Raw genomic sequence first — 19,218 nt, 5'->3', positions numbered from 1 at the left:
CAACAATATAATAATATAACAATACAATAAGAGCTTACAAAGTATTGAGTCTGCTAAATTAGAGAATAATTATGGCAAAACACAACAATAAATGCAAGTAAACAAAAGAATTGAAACAATTAGAGGTAGAATTAAGGTCACTAGATAGCCATGGAGGATACACAAGTTTGGTGGAGAGAACAAAAAATCACTAGAGACTGACAAGATGAATGTATAAAAAAATTTGACAAATGATAATTGTAAAGTAAAATAATCTTAAAGATAAAATTTTTTATTAAGCTTAGTTTTAACTTATAATTAGTATGAATTTAATTAAAAGAACAAAAATGAGATCAATAATTGATTTCAATAAATGATATAGATCAATACAAATAAATTTAAAATATAATTGGAATAGGGTAAGATTAGATTTAAGAGTAAAATTTTACAATGAAACTGAGGTAGATGCTTGCATAAGTGCATGGAGACTTGATGGATTATTTAGGAAATTATATGAATGAGAGAACATTAGGTAAAAGGTAAGGCAGAGACAGCACCTTAGACAAAGTTAGATTAAGTTAGGTTAGGCTCAGGCACTGAAAGAGTTATTTTAAGTACTGGCATTAGTATTGACTAGTATTCTAGCTTTGGACTAGCAAAAGTGGTGAACAATTTCTTTAGTATTTCGCCATCCATGTATTTAAAAGCAATTCTGAAGTTGGAATGCATGGCATAGGCTCCTCACACAATGTTCTTTATGTGGTCCTCAGGTGATAGTTTTCTATTTAGAACCACCCCTAGATCTCTTTCTTTATCAGAATTCCTTAAAGATTTCTCACATGGTTTTCCTAATGATAGATTGTGGGCTGTAAGGGACAGGTTTGATGTATGGATTAGTTGATAGAAGTTCCAGTCCACCTGTAGACAGGGATCTCACATCAGCTTGTATATTATACAAGGATAAGATTTGATAAATTCAGTTATTTGACTGAACACTGGCTCTGTTTAAATCAGAGATTTAAACATACATAGTCTAACCTAGCTCCTTTCTTTTTTACCTAGCCTAACCTAGCTTTTTTTTCCCCAAGCCGGTCTATGGCCCGTGTTTTTTTTTTATGCCTCAGTGGTCCATGCACAGGTCCGTTCAAGGGGATTAAATAGCCGTTCTATGGCCCCAGGGTTTTCTCAAATTTTCTTTCATAGCCGGTCTATGGCCCCTGGGTTTTACGAACTTTTTTTTCCCAAGCCGGTCTATGGCCCGTGTTTTTTTTCGATGCCTCAGTGGTCCATGCACATGTCCGTTCAAGGGGATTAAATAGCCGGTCTATGGCCCCTGGGTTTTACGAACTTTTTTTTCCCAAGCCGGTCTATGGCCCGTGTTTTTTTTCGATGCCTCAGTGGTCCATGCACAGGTCCGTTCAAGGGGATTAAATAGCCGTTCTATGGCCCCAGGGTTTTCTCACATTTTCTTTCATAGCCGGTCTATGGCCCCTGGGTTTTACGAACTTTTTTTTCCCAAGCCGGTCTATGGCCCCTGGGTTTTACAAACTTTTTTTTCCCAAGCCGGTCTATGGCCCGTGTTTTTTTCGATGCCTCAGTGGTCCATGCACAGGTCCGTTCAAGGGGATTAAATAGTCGGTCTATGGCCCCTGGGTTTTACGAACTTTTTTTTCCCAAGCCGGTCTATGGCCCGTGTTTTTTTTTATGCCTCAGTGGTCCATGCACAGGTCCGTTCAAGGGGATTAAATAGCCGTTCTATGGCCCCAGGGTTTTCTCAAATTTTCTTTCATAGCCGGTCTATGGCCCCTGGGTTTTACAAACTTTTTTTTCCCAAGCCGGTCTATGGCGTGTATGTTAAATAAACCAAATTTTTCACTTTTGACAATTGAGCACCTGCTACATCCAGATTCTAGGGAGGAAAGGAATATAATATAATATCTAATATATCTATCTGTGTGAAATAGATTAAATCCATTTATTTGATATTCAGCTAATAGTTCTGTATTTTCTACATTCATCCATGTTTTGGTAAGTGCAATAATATGTATTGTTTCATTGCAGATTAGAGATTCAAGATAGTTCTAGATTTCCGAAGTACTGAAACGCGCGCCATACAGGCTTGGTGGATCTAGGTGCAAGGTAAAATTATTTACATTTACTTGTTTTGTATTTATATGCATATATGCATTTATATGCATTATTCTATAGAATAATAGATCTCGTAATAATTTTGCAAAAATAGTGGCATTTACTATTTTTAAAAGATTATTCAAAAATTTACCGATATGGTGCATTCGGAAGACAAACCCAATTTTTCACTTTTGACAATTGAGCTCGGGTGCAGGGGGGGGGGAGGTTGTGTAAAAGCCTGGTTTGTGCCTCGGAGAGGCTATGGGCTATGGGTTTTCCTAATGATAGATTGTGGGCTGTAAGGGACAGGTTTGATGTATGGATTAGTTGATAGAAGTTCCAGTCCACCTGTAGACAGGGATTTCACATCAGCTTGTATATTATACAAGGATAAGATTTGATAAATTCAGTTATTTGACTAAACACTGGCTCTGTTTAAATCAGAGATTTAAACATACATAGTCTAACCTAGCTCCTTTCTTTTTTACCTAGCCTAACCTAGCTTTTTTTTCCCAAGCCGGTCTATGGCCCGTGTTTTTTTTCGATGCCTCAGTGGTCCATGCACATGTCCGTTCAAGGGGATTAAATAGCCGGTCTATGGCCCCTGGGTTTTACGAACTTTTTTTTCCCAAGCCAGTCTATGGCCCGTGTTTTTTTTTGATGCCTCAGTGGTCCATGCACAGGTCCGTTCAAGGGGATTAAATAGCCATTCTATGGCCCCTGGGTTTTACAAACTTTTTTTTCCCAAGCCGGTCTATGGCCCCCTGGGTTTTACGAACTATTTTTTCCAAAGCCGGTCTATGGCGTGTATGTTAAATAAACCAAATTTTTCACTTTTGACAATTGAGCACCTGCTACATCCAGATTCTAGGGAGGAAAGGAATATAATATAATATCTAATATATCTATCTGTGTGAAATAGATTAAATCCATTTATTTGATATTCAGCTAATAGTTCTGTATTTTCTACATTCATCCATGTTTTGGTAAGTGCAATAATATGTATTGTTTCATTGCAGATTAGAGATTCTAGCTAGTTCTAGATTTCCGAAGTACTGAAACGCGCGCCGTACAGGCTTGGTGGATCTAGATGCAAGGTAAAATTATTTACATTTACTTGTTTTTATATATATATATATATATATATATATATATATATATATATATATATATATATATATATATATATATATATATATATATATATATATATATATATATATTATATATGTGTGTATATGTATTTGTATGTATATAAATTTGTGTGTAAATCACGGAAATTAACTTGAGGAAACTGGCAACCAAAAACCAGTAGGCAGTCTACTGTATTTTATCAAACCCTTATTAGAATAATAGATCTTGTAAAAATTTACCGATATGGTGCATTCGGAAGACAAACCAAATTTTTTCACTTTTGACAATTGAGCACCTGCTACATCCAGATTCTAGGGATTAAGGAAGGACGATCTTACTGGATCCCATAGCCTCTCCGAGGCACAAACCAGGCTTGTACACAACCCTCCCCCTGCACCCGAGCTATGTCAACAGGTCGTTCTTTCTCTTCGCCCTTACATCATCACACACAGAGATCACAATAACGTGATGCATCAAATGAACAAATCCACAAGGGCCGTGACGAGGATTTGAACCTGCGTCCGGGAGCATCCCAGACACTGCCTAAATCGACTGAGCTACAACAGGGTAAAAGGATCCAGGAAGTTCAGTAGAAGTTTGGTTTCAACCCTTTTACCCTGTCGTAGCTCAGTCGATTAAGGCAGTGTCTGGGATGCTCCCGGACACAGGTTTGAATCCTCATCACGGCCCTTGTGGATTTGTTCATTTGATGCATCACGTTATTGTGATCTGTGTGTGATGATGTAAGGGCGAAGAGGGAGAATGGCCTGTTGACATAGCTCGGGTGCAGGGGGGGGGGGGTTGTGTAAAAGCCTGGTTTGTGCCTCGGAGAGGCTATGGGATCCAGTAAGTTCAGTAGAACTTCGGTTTCAACCCTTTTACCCTTTTGTAGCTCAGTCGATTAAGGCAGTGTCTAGGATGCTCCCGGACGCAGGTTCGAATCCTCGTCACGGCCCTTGTGGATTTGTTCATTTGATGCATCATGTTATTGTGATCTGTGTGTGTAATTCTTCACTTGCTACAGCAACAGGAATGTGTGTGTATGTATTTGTGTTGTTGAATATGACCGAAAGTGTAAGATTAATGATTCTAACACAAATCGTCTGAATATTTGTTTTTCTTCACTGTCGAGAGTAGTTAAAAAAATTTACTCGAGTTTATTTTCACACTTTATTTATGGTCCTTAAGTCCCTCTCCTTACTGCTGCTGCTGTTTCTCGCATCTTTGCATCGCTTGTATGTTTGGGGGTTTGGCCTCTTGCTATATATTGATTCCATTTGTGTGTGTTTGGGTCTCAGGCCCTCTCGCAATTTCTGTTGAACAAACCCCTTTTCCTAGTTCTGCATCTCTCCTTTGGTACAAATTTTGTTGTGCTTTTATCATATATTTCACAAAACTTGACATACATTTCATTTACTTCATGTCCTATCAGCAAGTGTTTGTCAAATTCTTTAAGGAATGTTTATCATCCTGATTGCAGATCTCTAGCGCTATTATGTCAACTTCTTGTGGATTCGCAATCATTATTTAATTTACCTTTAGGTGTTCTTTCACCAGCACAGCAACACTGTACCTCTCCCAACCAGTTTAAGATAAAAACTAAGTACTAACTAATTAACTCAATGTAACCTACCTTACCCCCAAAATGTCAACCCATGTCTTCTATTTTAAACAATGCTGTTTTGTTGACCAAATTGTATTTTTGTTTTTTTCTGCAATGTTTCCCCCCCCCCCCCCACCACTCTACCACCACATTGAGTTTAGTAGCTCTGTGCACGTTAGGTGCTGTTTAATATACAGACCTACTCCTCCATTTGACCTAGTTTCTCTATCACATCTATATCACTTTGTGCTTTAGGCCTGGTGGAGCTTGGTCCACCAGGCTGTTGTTTGGAGTGGCCCGCAGATCCACATACAGTCTGCATATGATATACAGTCTGTTGATCAATTGAACTACAGTAGTTAGTTTTTATCATCCGAATGCACCAATATGTGTTCATTCTTCCCAGATGAAGGAACTAGGTAATATTCATCATCTGAATGCACCATCTGAAGCTTTAATACACTCATGATACACGAGAGGTTTAAAAAACTTTTAAAACTTTTAAAACTTTTTGACCTATGTATTTAAAAGCAATTCTAAAGTTAAAAAGTGTAGCATAGGCCCCTCGCAGAATGTTCTTAATATGATCCTCAGGTTATAGTTTTCTATCTAAAACCACCCCTAGATCTCTTTCTTGATCAGAATCCTTTATAGATCTCTGTGGCTCGATCATAGAAACTGAGTAAATTCGTTACACTGGACCTTCCAGATCGAATACCATGCTGACAGTCTGATATATCATTCAGTACGTCTGCATCTGAAATTGAGCAATACCGAAATTTATTATTTGTTTTTATAAATTTTATACTTATAATCTTAACTTATTTCAGAGACCACGAGTAATCTGGGCTTCGAACTCAACAGAAAAGCCTTCCGTAGACCTGCTTTTTTTGCTACATAATAGACAAAATTTAGTAAGTATTGATTTATTATGTGTTTGTTTATTTATTTTTTCTTTATATACAAGAAGGTACATTGGGGGAGAGTACAATGACTTGAAGTTATACATTCTTGTAAAGCAACTAGCACTCATAGCGTTTCGGGCAGATCTAAGTATAGACCAAGGAACTTACCATCTTTTTTATTTCTGATGTTAACATTGTGTAGCTGTAGATGAATTGCATTTGTTGATTTGCTCCCAAGTAAGATGTTGTAGGTCCTTTCTATGTTTAGTGTGAGTTTGTTGGTTGACATTAATAAGTGGATTTTTTTTTTAATTTATTGTTTACATCATTATTTAATATGAGTGGGTTGAGTCTGAGTAGATGAGGTTAGTGTCATCATTATCTCATATCTCAGTGATTTTGTTGTAATGGTCAAGTAGCTGTACTGTACAAGTAGAGGACATGAGAGATAGCTGTAAGAGGTATTTCAATATCTTCCTGCTCTAAATCCTTGTTGGCCTGGATTGTGGAGGTCATTGGTCTCTATAAAACTCGTAACCTGACTCGTGATCACTCTCAAATAATTTTATTATGTGGGATGTTAGTGCAACTGGTCTATAATTCTTTGCCAATGCTTTTGTTGTGTTGTGTTGTTTTGGTAGTGATGTGCAATGTGTTGTTTTGGTAGTGATTCATCCAGTTCTGGTAGTAGTGCGGTTGTTGTGTGGTGTAGTACTTGTGTGCTTGTTAATGACTTGTATTCCAGTCTTGTGGGTATCTCCTTTCCCCTACGGGCCAACTGCTTTGTTCTTACCTAGCATTTTGCTTTGTTTGGGTATGAATGTTTGTGTGCCGTATATTTTGCAAAATTTGCCATATATCTCATTATTTACTCCTCTGCCTAGCAACAAGTCTGTCTAATTATACTCATTAACTGTTTTTCAAAGTTCCCCATAGTGTCCTTTATTGAAATCGAGTTCATGAACCGTTTCAATGTTCTTATTTTCTTCTAGATTATATCTTAAAGTATATTTAAATGTTATTGTTATTATTGTTATTAAATGTTATTGTGACATTGCATTGCAATTGAGCTATGTTGTTTACCATACCGTTCATTTCGTGAGTATAAGTATAGATGCCACACTTGTGACAGGTAAAACCATGCCTTTTTTGAAAAACAGCACCGTCTGTTGCACGTAAGAGCAACCCACACTATATTATGTTGCGATATTTCAATATTTCCGATTGCATTGATAATTTGAATTTTCATAGATTTCAATTTATTTTCATTTCGATTTAATAATTTTGTGTGACATTGCATTGAAACTGAGCTGTGTTGTTTACCATACTGTTCATTTCATGAGTATAGTTTATTTTTTTATTTTTTTCATTTCATTTTTTTAGCTGTTCTTATTTTTCAGTGATGGGAATATCAGATCATTTGATGTTCCAAATTTTCTGATGGAAGCATCAGACCATTATAGAATGCATCGGATGAGGTAGTTTGGAATGGTGGGGAGGACGAGAGGGGGGGATGGTGGGGAAGACGAGGGGACAGAGGAGAGGGTAATGGTGGGGAGGACGAGGGGACTGGGGAGTTGGGGATGGTGGGGACAGGGGAATGCTGGGGAGGACAAAGGGACAGGTGAATGGGAGATGGTGGGGGAGGAAGAAGGGACAGGGGAGGGGAAAATGGTAAGGAGGACGATGGGACAGGGAAGTGGGAATAGTGGGGATGATGTGGGGCCGGGGAAGTGGGAAGGACGAGAGGACTGTGGAATGGGGAATGGCAAAGTGAATTATAATTATATATATTAATTAATTCTTATAAATTTCCAGAAGCCTGTATCAACACCCACACTAATGCAACTGAAAGAGATGTTGAGACAAGTATTGCTGATATGTTGAAGAACGCCCCAAACAAACTCGGTGGAAACAGATACAAGGTAAAGTTTGCCAATTTGCTGTAGTCTAATTCAATTTCTTTTTAGTAATCTTTGAGAACATTTATGCTATGAATAAGATAAAATAATGTAACTGATTTTGACTAAATATGTAGATATATTTAATTTTCTGAGCACTAATAATGAAAGAAAACCAAAATAAGAGGTGGCTACTATCTCTAATAATGGGCTGGAATAATGCAGGATATAATAATATATATATATAAATATGACAATGTCAGACCACGGAGGAAGAATGAAACAGGAATTTCCTTAAGTACTTTCGTATATTAAATACATCTTCAGAAGGTCCTTCTGAAGATGTATTTAATATACGAAAGTACTTAAGGAAATTCCTGTTTCATTCTTCCTCCGTGGTCTGACATTGTCACATTCTTAATCACGTGTTTATTTTCGTGATATACACACATATATATAAATATATATATATATATATATATTTATATATATATATTTATTTATATAAATATATATATGATATATAGATTCTATATAGATTCTATTCTATTATTCTATTCTATTCTATTCTATAGTTCTATATAGATTCTTGTTTTAGTTTTTTTTTCTATAATATGGAAACGGTTTTTAATTAATAAATTAAATATTATATAATAAAATAATGTATTATTGAAAACAATTAGTAACAAACAATATTTCATTACAGGGTGGTGAAGCAAGAAGACATGTGCATCACACAGCAGACTTGGATATGATGAATACTGAAAATAGGTGGCGAGCCTGGTGCATGGGGTACTTCTGAATCTTCTCTAATGTCTATATAGAAGAATCTATATGTGTCTATATATAGACACATATAGATTCCTATATATAACCTATATATATATATGTGTGTATATATATTATAATATATATATATATATATATATATATATATATATATATATATATATATATATATATATATATATATATATATATATATATATATATATATATATGGCACAACTCTTCTAAACACGAGAGTGAAGTATACAACTTTAGAACACTTTCCCACCAGGAGACTCGAACCCTAGCCAGCACAGAAGCCTTCCAGCAACTGGCATAACAGGTACGCCTTAACCCGCTCCACCACCAGCTCAGACCCTTAAAAGAGATGGTAATTTCGGAGTATTTAAATACACCAAAGATCACCACCTCCCAAGAGCAATGACCCCTCACTTGCTCTAGTGCTCTTGGGAGGTGGTGATCTTTGGTGTATTTAAATACTCCGAAATTACCATCTCTTTTAAGGGTCTGAGCTGGTGGTGGAGCGGGTTAAGGCGTACCTGTTAGGCCAGTTGCTGGAAGGCTTCTGTGCTGGCTAGGGTTCGAGTCTCCTGGTGGGAAAGTGTTCTAAAGTTATATATATATATATATATATATATATATATATAGGTTAGATAGGTTAGGTTTGGTAGGGTTGGTTAGTTATCATATATCTACGTATAACTAGCTAGTTTTACCTTTATATATATATTATTTATATATATATATATATATATATTATATAAAAAGTTTGTGAGAAAGACCTCTGGTGCCAATGTGGGGACCCATAGCCTCGGAGAAGAAAATAAAAAGTATTCAGAGGAGACCTTGTGGTCACTCACTAAACACTAATATTATCTTCTACCACCCCCATTCTTTTGTATGTACACATATATATTTGCTTTATTTGAACTTTGTTACAAAGAGGGAGTTACATATAGGTTACAAAGATGGTTATCATATATATATATTTTTTTTTTTTTTTTTTGAGATATATACAAGAGTTGTTACATTCTTGTACAGCCACTAGTACGCGTAGCGTTTCGGGCAGGTCCCTGGAATACGATCCCCTGCCGCGAAGAATCGTTTTTTCATCCAAGTACACATTTTACTGTTGCGTTAAACAGAGGCTACAGTTAAGGAATTACGCCCAGTAAATCCTCCCCGGCCAGGATACAGGATATATTATTTATATATATATATTATTTATATATATTATTTATATATATATATATTATTTATATATATATTATTTATATATATATTATTTATATATATATTATTTATATATATATATTATTTATATATAAATATATTATTTATATATAAATATATTATTTATATATAAATATATTATTTATATATAAATATATTATTTATATATAAATATATTATTTATATATAAATATATTATTTATATATAAATATATTATTTATATATAAATATATTATTTATATATTTATATATATATATATATATATATATATATATATATATATATATATATATATATATATATATATATATATATATATATATATATATATATATATATATATATATATATATATAATATATAATATATATAATTACTATTACACTACATTCTTATATATTACACTAATATATATATATATATATATATATATATATATATATATATATATATATATATATATATATATATATATGCGAACAAGCCTGAATGGTCCCCAGGACTATATGCGAATGAAAACTCACACCCCAGAAGTGACTCGAACCCATACTCCCAGAAGCAACGCAACTGGTAACTACAGGGCGCCTTAATCCGCTTGACCATCACGGCCGTCAAAAGGAAGTGATAGCCGAGGCTATTTGAGCCACTTCCCCGACGGCAACTCGGATGGTAATCTTGGGCATAGCATTTCACCAAATCACCTCATTCTTTGGGGCACACGTGAGGAACACAAATGCGAACAAGCCTGAATGGTCCCCAGGACTATATGCGAATGAAAACTCACACCCCAGAAGTGACTCGAACCCATACTCCCAGAAGCAACGCAACTGGTAACTACAGGGCGCCTTAATCCGCTTGACCATCACGGCCGTCAAAAGGAAGTGATAGCCGAGGCTATTTGAGCCACTTCCCCGACGGCAACTCGGATGGTAATCTTGGGCATAGCATTTCACCAAATCACCTCATTCTTTGGGGCACACGTGAGGAACACAAATGCGAACAAGCCTGAATGGTCCCCAGGACTATATGCGAATGAAAACTCACACCCCAGAAGTGACTCGAACCCATACTCCCAGAAGCAACGCAACTGGTAACTACAGGGCGCCTTAATCCGCTTGACCATCACGGCTGTCAAAAGGAAGTGATAGCCGAGGCTATTTGAGCCACTTCCCCGACGGCAACTCGGATGGTAATCTTGGGCATAGCATTTCACCAAATCACCTCATTCTTTGGGGCACACGTGAGGAACACAAATGCGAACAAGCCTGAATGGTCCCCAGGACGATATGCGAATGAAAACTCACACCCCAGAAGTGACTCGAACCCATACTCCCAGAAGCAACGCAACTGGTAACTACAGGGCGCCTTAATCCGCTTGACCATCACGGCCGTCAAAAGGAAGTGATAGCCGAGGCTATTTGAGCCACTTCCCCGACGGCAACTCGGATGGTAATCTTGGGCATAGCATTTCACCAAATCACCTCATTCTTTGGGGCACACGTGAGGAACACAAATGCGAACAAGCCTGAATGGTCCCCAGGACTATATGCGAATGAAAACTCACACCCCAGAAGTGACTCGAACCCATACTCGCCCTGTAGTTACCAGTTGCGTTGCTTCTGGGAGTATGGGTTCGAGTCACTTCTGGGGTGTGAGTTTTCATTCGCATATAGTCCTGGGGACCATTCAGGCTTGTTCGCATTTGTGTTCCTCACGTGTGCCCCAAAGAATGAGGTGATTTGGTGAAATGCTATGCCCAAGATTACCATCCGAGTTGCCGTCGGGGAAGTGGCTCAAATAGCCTCGGCTATCACTTCCTTTTGACGGCCGTGATGGTCAAGCGGATTAAGGCGCCCAGTTGCTTCTGGGAGTATGGGTTCGAGTCACTTCTGGGGTGTGAGTTTTCATTCGGATATAGTCCTGGGGACCATTCAGGCTTGTTCGCATTTGTGTTCCTCACGTGTGCCCCAAAGAATGAGGTGATTTGGTGAAATGCTATGCCCAAGATTACCATCCGAGTTGCCGTCGGGGAAGTGGCTCAAATAGCCTCGGCTATCACTTCCTTTTGACGGCCGTGATGGTCAAGCGGATTAAGGCGCCCTGTAGTTACCAGTTGCGTTGCTTCTGGGAGTATGGGTTCGAGTCACTTCTGGGGTGTGAGTTTTCATTCATATATATATATATATATATATATATATATATATATATATATATATATATATATATATATATATATATATATAATATATTATATAAATTATTTATATATATATATTATATATATAATTATATAGGTCATATGTTTTTGTATTTTTGCTGACTTGTTAGTAAATAATAAAAGAAATATAAATTATTTGATTTTTTTACCCTTAAATTGGTTTTAATATTTAAATTGAAAACAATAATATAATATAAAAAAATATAAGAAAAATAATAATACATTATAAAATAAAATATAATAAAAATAATATAATATAATATAAAATAATATAATTTAATTTCAAGAAATTTAACTTTAAACACAAAGATGTGAAAAGGGTTCAGATAAGGCTCAAACCTTTCACAAGAGATTCATATTGGTGTATGAATGGATTATGAATGACTCATGTTAGGAGTGTAAAGTTGCCACAACATCTCAAATTAGTGTTAGATACATATGTCTTGGTTATAAGTTTTGGAAACCTATTTAAGTCCACACACAATATCGTATCTGATACGATAAAACAAACGTTTCCAATCCTTTCAAATACTTTCCAGATATGTTGTGGCAACCTAAAATTGTTTGCTGGGTTGGGCCCCGATCTTGCTCTTCCTTTGACCCCTCCTGACTACTCCCCTTCCTCCTCTGAGGTAGGGTCGAGTTCCCAGCCCCCAGTGATGACCACATCGTCCCCTGGCACGGCTCTCTCTCATTGTGACTACTGCTCCTTTTATCCCATCTCACTCTAGGGGTTCTCAACGCCGTCCCCACCACGACCGCACTCGAACGATCCCTTCCCATACTAATACTTACAATGCCTTGTTTGGTCCCGCTTCATGGGCTAAATACTTTAATCTCCACCATCTGGAGTCTACTCCTGACGGTTTCTCCCTCCATAAACACCTAGTTGATTCGGTAGCTGCCTCTTGTTACTTTTAACCCCACCAGTTACGGTATGCGTGTCCGTTGCTGCTCCTGCTCAGGCTGCAGCTATTCGCTTGGCCACTTTGTCCTGCATTAGGGAGACCCCTGTTTGGGTCTCCAAAAATGCTAGGTCAAATGCCAGCGTTGGCACTGTTTTCCTCCCACACCATGTTGCTACTGGTGTTGGGGACCTCAAAGACTGTCATGAGGATATTAAACATATCCTCGAAGCCCAAGGCCATTCTGTCCTCTACGTGAACACGTTTACTCGACCCACTCGTGGTCGTCGCCATCAGCCCCCCTTCGAGTTGTAAAAATCACCTTTGACAGTAGGGCCCTTCTGCCCTCTGTTGTTTTTGCTGGTGCCAGATGTTCAGGAGTACATTCCCTCATTGGTGACCAGTAGGTGGACCCAGTCATGGAAAACCGTTATTATTTTTTTGTGGTGATCAAATTCCTGTGAGAAAGTTGTAGTTTGTACTGATCACTCAGTGGCAAAACTCTGGGAAACCGTTATTATTTGTCCACCGAGACGACAATATTTGTGGGACATTACTTCCACTATGTTGGGCAAATGGCCAGCAAAATGTTCTCTTAATTTTATATATATCTAACTACATTAATAATAACTACATTATTTCTGTTTATGCATGTAAATTTGATCATTTTTTAAGTAAATTATTTACTGAATACATCATTCCCATTATATGGCTCCATTAAAGTAAAATTTATATTAATTAAAAATTTTCAGTAAATATTTTGTGCGGAAGCGAAAACGGCTGCCGCCGTGAGTAAGTATCTCAGTATCTGTTGAGCGCACGAAGGATAAATATCTGGGGCGTTAAGTGTTGTATATTATTTGTTCTGTTGTAGTGTTAGTCTGAAGAGACATAATTTTATTGTTGATTTACCTGTGATTGCCCATATGTTGCTTGATCTATAATTCTTATAATTAACTGAATTATCGTTATAATATACCATTATTTTATATGCGTGATTTACTAAATCCTAAGGGGGTGAATAATTTTAATTCTTACCTGTACAAACTATGGGATTAGACTGGTGTCCCACCTTGAGATTGCAGCAGCGGTAAATGTCCCTAGACTACAATATTGTGTTGCTGTATGGGACACGAGCACTAATGAACGGTTTGTAACACCCCCCTACCCCTGACTGGGTATGAGAACGAGCTTTAAAGATGGGTGGTTAAGGGTAGGGCAGATGAAGGAGGACAGGGGAGAGGGAAGGGGAGGGGAGTAGACGGTAGCTGTGCCTGATAGTGGGATCTCATTTCTTTTTTTTTAACACTGTTTTATGTAAGAAAAAACGTACAACTTTCTCACCCAATTTTGTTTGTGTCGTTGGTGTTTAATGTCGGCGATTAGTTTTTCACGTCAGACAGGACTGTGTTCGCTGTAGGGCGTCTCGCCAGCAAATGGAGTGTGTCAATTACCCGTAAATAGTTTTTTCTGTAAACAGTGTGGGTGGGTCTTTCCCCCTCCTCGCTCCCTACCTAGCTTCCAGAGCGGTACATACTCGGCACCATCACATGACCACATGCCCACATGGGTTCACATAGACATAAGGTTCTCACCACATAACACCAGCAGGGAGGGCAACCCCAGCACCCTCCTCTGCATAGAAACCCCCCTCTACCCCAAACCCTCCCTGCCCCCACTCAAATGCTCAGCCAAATCTTCCTCCCCCCACACCCAATCCCCACCCTTTTACCCCTCCCCTCCTCCCCCCTTTCCCACCAAGACCCCCCCTCCCCCCTTTTCCTTCCTGTCTTCCCTCCCGTTTCAACCCATACCCTCCCTGTCCCTCCCCCTCCCCCTCCCCCTTCACTTGACCCCCCACCCCTCATCCCAGTATCCTCTGAAACCCTGTTATCCACCTCACAGATCCTCACACCCATGGACCAGCTTCCCCTACCAGCAGAACACTCACCAGGGAGGCGATTTGAGAAGGGACAGAAGAAAGTGAGCCTCAACACAATGTACACTAACATAGATGGAATTACAAATAAAGCAAATGAGCTTGGAGAATGGGTACCAGAGGAAAACCCAGACATAATAGCTCTCACAGAAACAAAGCTAACGAAAACCATAACAAATGCAGTGATCCCACAGGACTATTATCTTATGAGGAAAGAGAGAGAAGGAAGAGGTGGTGGTGGGGTAGCTCTGCTGGTAAGAAAAGGCTGGGATTTTAAAGAGATGGTTATTCAGGGCTATGAGGGTTTCAGTGACTACATAACAGGTACCATAACAACTGGAGGGCAAAAAATTATAGTCATAGTCATATATATAATCCACCACCAAATGACAGAAGACCCAGACAGGAATATGATAGAAACAACATGGCCACCATTATCATAATTGAGAGAGCAGCTTCTGTTGCTAGCAGGAATTGATCTGAACTACTAATTATGTGAGACTTCAACCATTGGAAGATAGATTGAGAGAACAGAGACCCGCATGGAGGACCAGAAACATGGAGAGCTAAGCTGCTGGACGTGGAAACAAGAAACTTTCTAAGCCAGCACATCAAGGAACCAACAAGAATGAGAGGAGAAGATGAACCAGCAATGCTTGATTTGATATTTACCCTAAATGAGTGGGATATAAGGGAAGTTAAGATGGAAGCACCCTTGGGAATGAGTGATCACAGTGTATTGAACTTTGAGTACCTGGTAGAGCTAGGAATTATCTTCCCCAGAAAAGAACTAGGAAACAAAAGAATGGCATACCGAAAGGGGAATTATGAAGAGATGAGAAGCTTCCTAAGGGAAATACCATGGGACACAGACCTCAGAGATAAGTCTGTACAGGATATGATGGACTATGTTACCCGAAAGTGTCAGGAGGCAGTAAACAGGTTCATCCCGGCCCAAAGGGAAAAATCCGAGGAGCAACAGAAGAATCCATGGTATAATAGGACATGTATGGAAGCAAAGAAACTGAACAAAAGGGCGTGGAGGACCTTCCGGAATAACAGAACACCAGAAAGCAGAGAGAGATACCAGAGAACCAGGAATGAGTATGTCAGGGTGAGAAGAGAAGCAGAGGAAAGTTATGAAAATGATATAGCAAACAAAGCCACGACCGAACCAAAGCTACTCCACAGTCACATCAGAAGGAAAACAACAGTGAAAGAACAGGTATTGAAACTTAGAATGGGCGAGGACAGGTATACAGAGAATGACAAAGAGGTGTGTGAAGAACTCAACAAGAAGTTCCAGGAAGTCTTCACAATAGAACAAGGTGAGATCACTGTGCTAGGAGAATGGGAGGTAAACCAGGCAGCCTTGGAAGGATTCAAAATTACGAGTGAGGAGGTCAAGAGGCACCTGCTGGATCTGGATGTTAGAAAGGCTGTTGGTCCAGACGGGATCTCGCCATGGGTACTGAATGAGTGTGCAGAGGCACTTTGCTTGCCACTCTCCATAGTGTATAGTAGGTCACTGGAGACTGGAGACTTACCAGAAATATGGATGACGGCGAATGTGGTCCCAAAATATAAAAAGAGTGACAGGCAAGAGGCACTGAACTACAGGCCAGTGTCCTTGACTTGTATACCATGTAAGGTGATGGAGAAGATCGTGAGAAAAAACCTGGTAACACATCTGGAGAGAAGGAACTTGGTGACAAATCGCCAACATAGGTTCAGGGAGGGTAAATCTTGCCTGACTGGCTTAATAGAATTCTATGACCAGGTGACAAAGATTAAGGAAGAAAGAGGAGGCTGGGCGGACTGCATTTTCTTGGATTGTCGGAAAGTCTTTAACACAGTACCGCATAAGAGGCTGGTACATAAGCTGGAGAGACAGGCAAGTGTAGCTGGTAAGGTGCTCCAGTGGATAAGGGAGTACCTAAGCAATAGGAAGCAGAGAGTTATGGTGAAGGGCGAGACCTCAGATTGGCGTGATGTCACCAGTGGAGACCCACAGGGCTCTGTACTCGGTCCTATCTTGTTTCTGATACATGTAAATGATCTCCTGGAGGGTATAGATTCATTTCTCTCAATGTTTGCAGACGATTCCAAAATTATGAGAAGGATTAAAACAGGGAAGGACTGCTTGAGGCTTCAAGAAGACCTAGACAAGCTGAAGGAATGGTCAAACAAACGGTTGTTACAGTTTAACCCAAGCAAATGTAATGTAATGAAGATAGGTGTAGGGAGCAGGAGGCCAGATACAAGGTACCATCTGGGAGAGGAAATACTTCAAGAGTCAGAGAAAGAAAAAGACTTGGGGATTGATATCACGCCAGACCTATCTCCTGAAGCCCATATCAATAGGATAACATCAGTGGCATGAGCCAGGCTGGCCAACATAAGAACGGCATTCATAAACTTGTGTAAGGAATCATTCAGAACTTTGTATACCACATATGTTAGGCAAATCCTGGAGTATGCAGCCCCAGCATGGAGTCCATATCTAGTCAAGGATAAGGCCAAACTGGAAAAGGTTCAAAGGTTTGCCACCAGACTAGTACCCGAGCTGAGAGGTATGAGCTACGAGGAGAGACTACGAGAATGAAACCTCACTTCACTGGAAGACAGAAGAGTTAGGGGGGACATGATCACCACATTCAAGATTCTCAAGGGAATTGATAGGGTAGATATACACAGTCTATTTAATACAAGGGGCACATGCACTAGGGTTCACAGGTGGAAACTGAGTGCCCATATTACACCAGAATACCAGTGGTGCTGGGATTCTGGTGTAGTGATGAGGTGTGGGGTGGGTGGTGGTGCTGGTAGGCTGGTGTAGTGATGAGGTGTGGGGTGGGTGGAAGTACTGGTAGGCTGGTGTAGTGTTGAAGTGTGGGGTGGGCGGTGGTGGTGGTAGGCTGGTGTAGTGATGAGGTGTGGGGTGGGTGGTGGTGCTGGTAGGCTGGGGTAGTGATGAGGTGTGGGGCAGGTGGTGGTGCTGGTAGGCTGGTGTAGTGATGAGGTGTGGGGTGGGTGCTGGTGCTGGTAGGCTGGTGTAGTGATGTGTGGGGTGGGTGGGAGTGCTGGTAGGCTGGTGTAGTGATGAAGGGTGGGGTGGGTGGTGGCGGTGGTAGGCTGTTGTAGTGATCAGGTGTGATGCGGTTGGTAGTGCTAGTAGGCTGATGAAGTGATAAGGTATTGGGTGCGTGTTGGTTCTGGTAGGCTGGGGGAGTGATGAGGTGTTGGCTGGTGGTGGTGCTGGTAGGCTGAGGTAGTGATGAGGAGTTGGGATGGTGGTGGTGCTGCTAGGCTGCTGTAGTGATGAGGAGAGGGGTTGGTGCTGGTAGGCTGGTGTAGTGATGAGGTGTGGGGTGGGTGGTCGTGCTGGAAGGCTGGTATACTGACGAGGTATGGGGCCGGTTGTAGTGCTGGTAGGCTGTGGTAGTTGTGATGTGTGGGGCGGGTGGTGGTGCTGGTAGGCTGGTGTTGTGATGAGGTGTGGGTTGTTGGAAATTTCCAACACTAATACAATACAGTTGTATTATTATTAATTATTACTAAAATTCACTAATTACTGTAGTAACTAAAATTAACCAACAGTAAGGTTCACATGAACTAATAATTGTATCTGTACAATAATGCTAGAATTCTTACGTAACCAGACACCAGTATTGCGTCAGATTCTACCAAAATAAACACATTTATATCCAGTGTGTTAGAGAATTGAGTTTGATTCTCTAAAAACAACAGTATTCTGTGTGATGATTATTTACCGATAACCTGACTCCCAAATAATGTCAAATCGAGAGATTCTAGTTAAAACTGTTATCTGGTAATAAATTTAACGTCACGCGTGAATGCCATGGCGAGAATTAAAATCACCTCCATTTCTTGTTTACCATCGTAAAACGAGAAAGTAATAATATTTAACTCCCCAAAATTATAACCCAGTCTTTATCAAAGCATTTTAGCCACAACTGCGAGAAATAATATTATTCGTGGTGAATTATTTGTAGGGCGAATGCGGGACGCGGGCAGGGAGAGACGCCATTAATCAGAGAACGTGTGGAGGCGTCGGTGTGAGAGGAAAGGCGCCAGAGTGCGGTGTGAAGACTTGTTGCGGAATTGAGCAACTCGTTTGGTGTCAGTGTCATAGGATACGTTGTGGTGAATCGTCAGCAAGATTTAATCTGACATTCAGCCCGGAACTTGTCAATTTGTTCTGAGTAATCCATCGTGACTGGCCAGAGAAGCGCGTCGACATCTAGGCCAAGCTAGCCACCACGTGTTCGCCATTGTGACGCTAGAGCCTGGGACGCGAGTTTCGGCAAGCTTCAACTTATACAGTGCCCTATTAGCTAAGTACACATATAATTCCCTTTTGATGTATCATTAGAGATTGTATATAGTAGGGTAGCTTGTCGTCACGCCGAGCGACATAAATAAACCACATGTTAGTATTTCTATTACTCTCCATTCC

Source organism: Procambarus clarkii, chromosome 26 (genome assembly GCF_040958095.1).
Source record: "Procambarus clarkii isolate CNS0578487 chromosome 26, FALCON_Pclarkii_2.0, whole genome shotgun sequence".
Taxonomy (NCBI): Eukaryota; Metazoa; Arthropoda; class Malacostraca; order Decapoda; family Cambaridae; genus Procambarus; species Procambarus clarkii.
Note: the sequence above shows the minus strand (reverse complement) of the source record.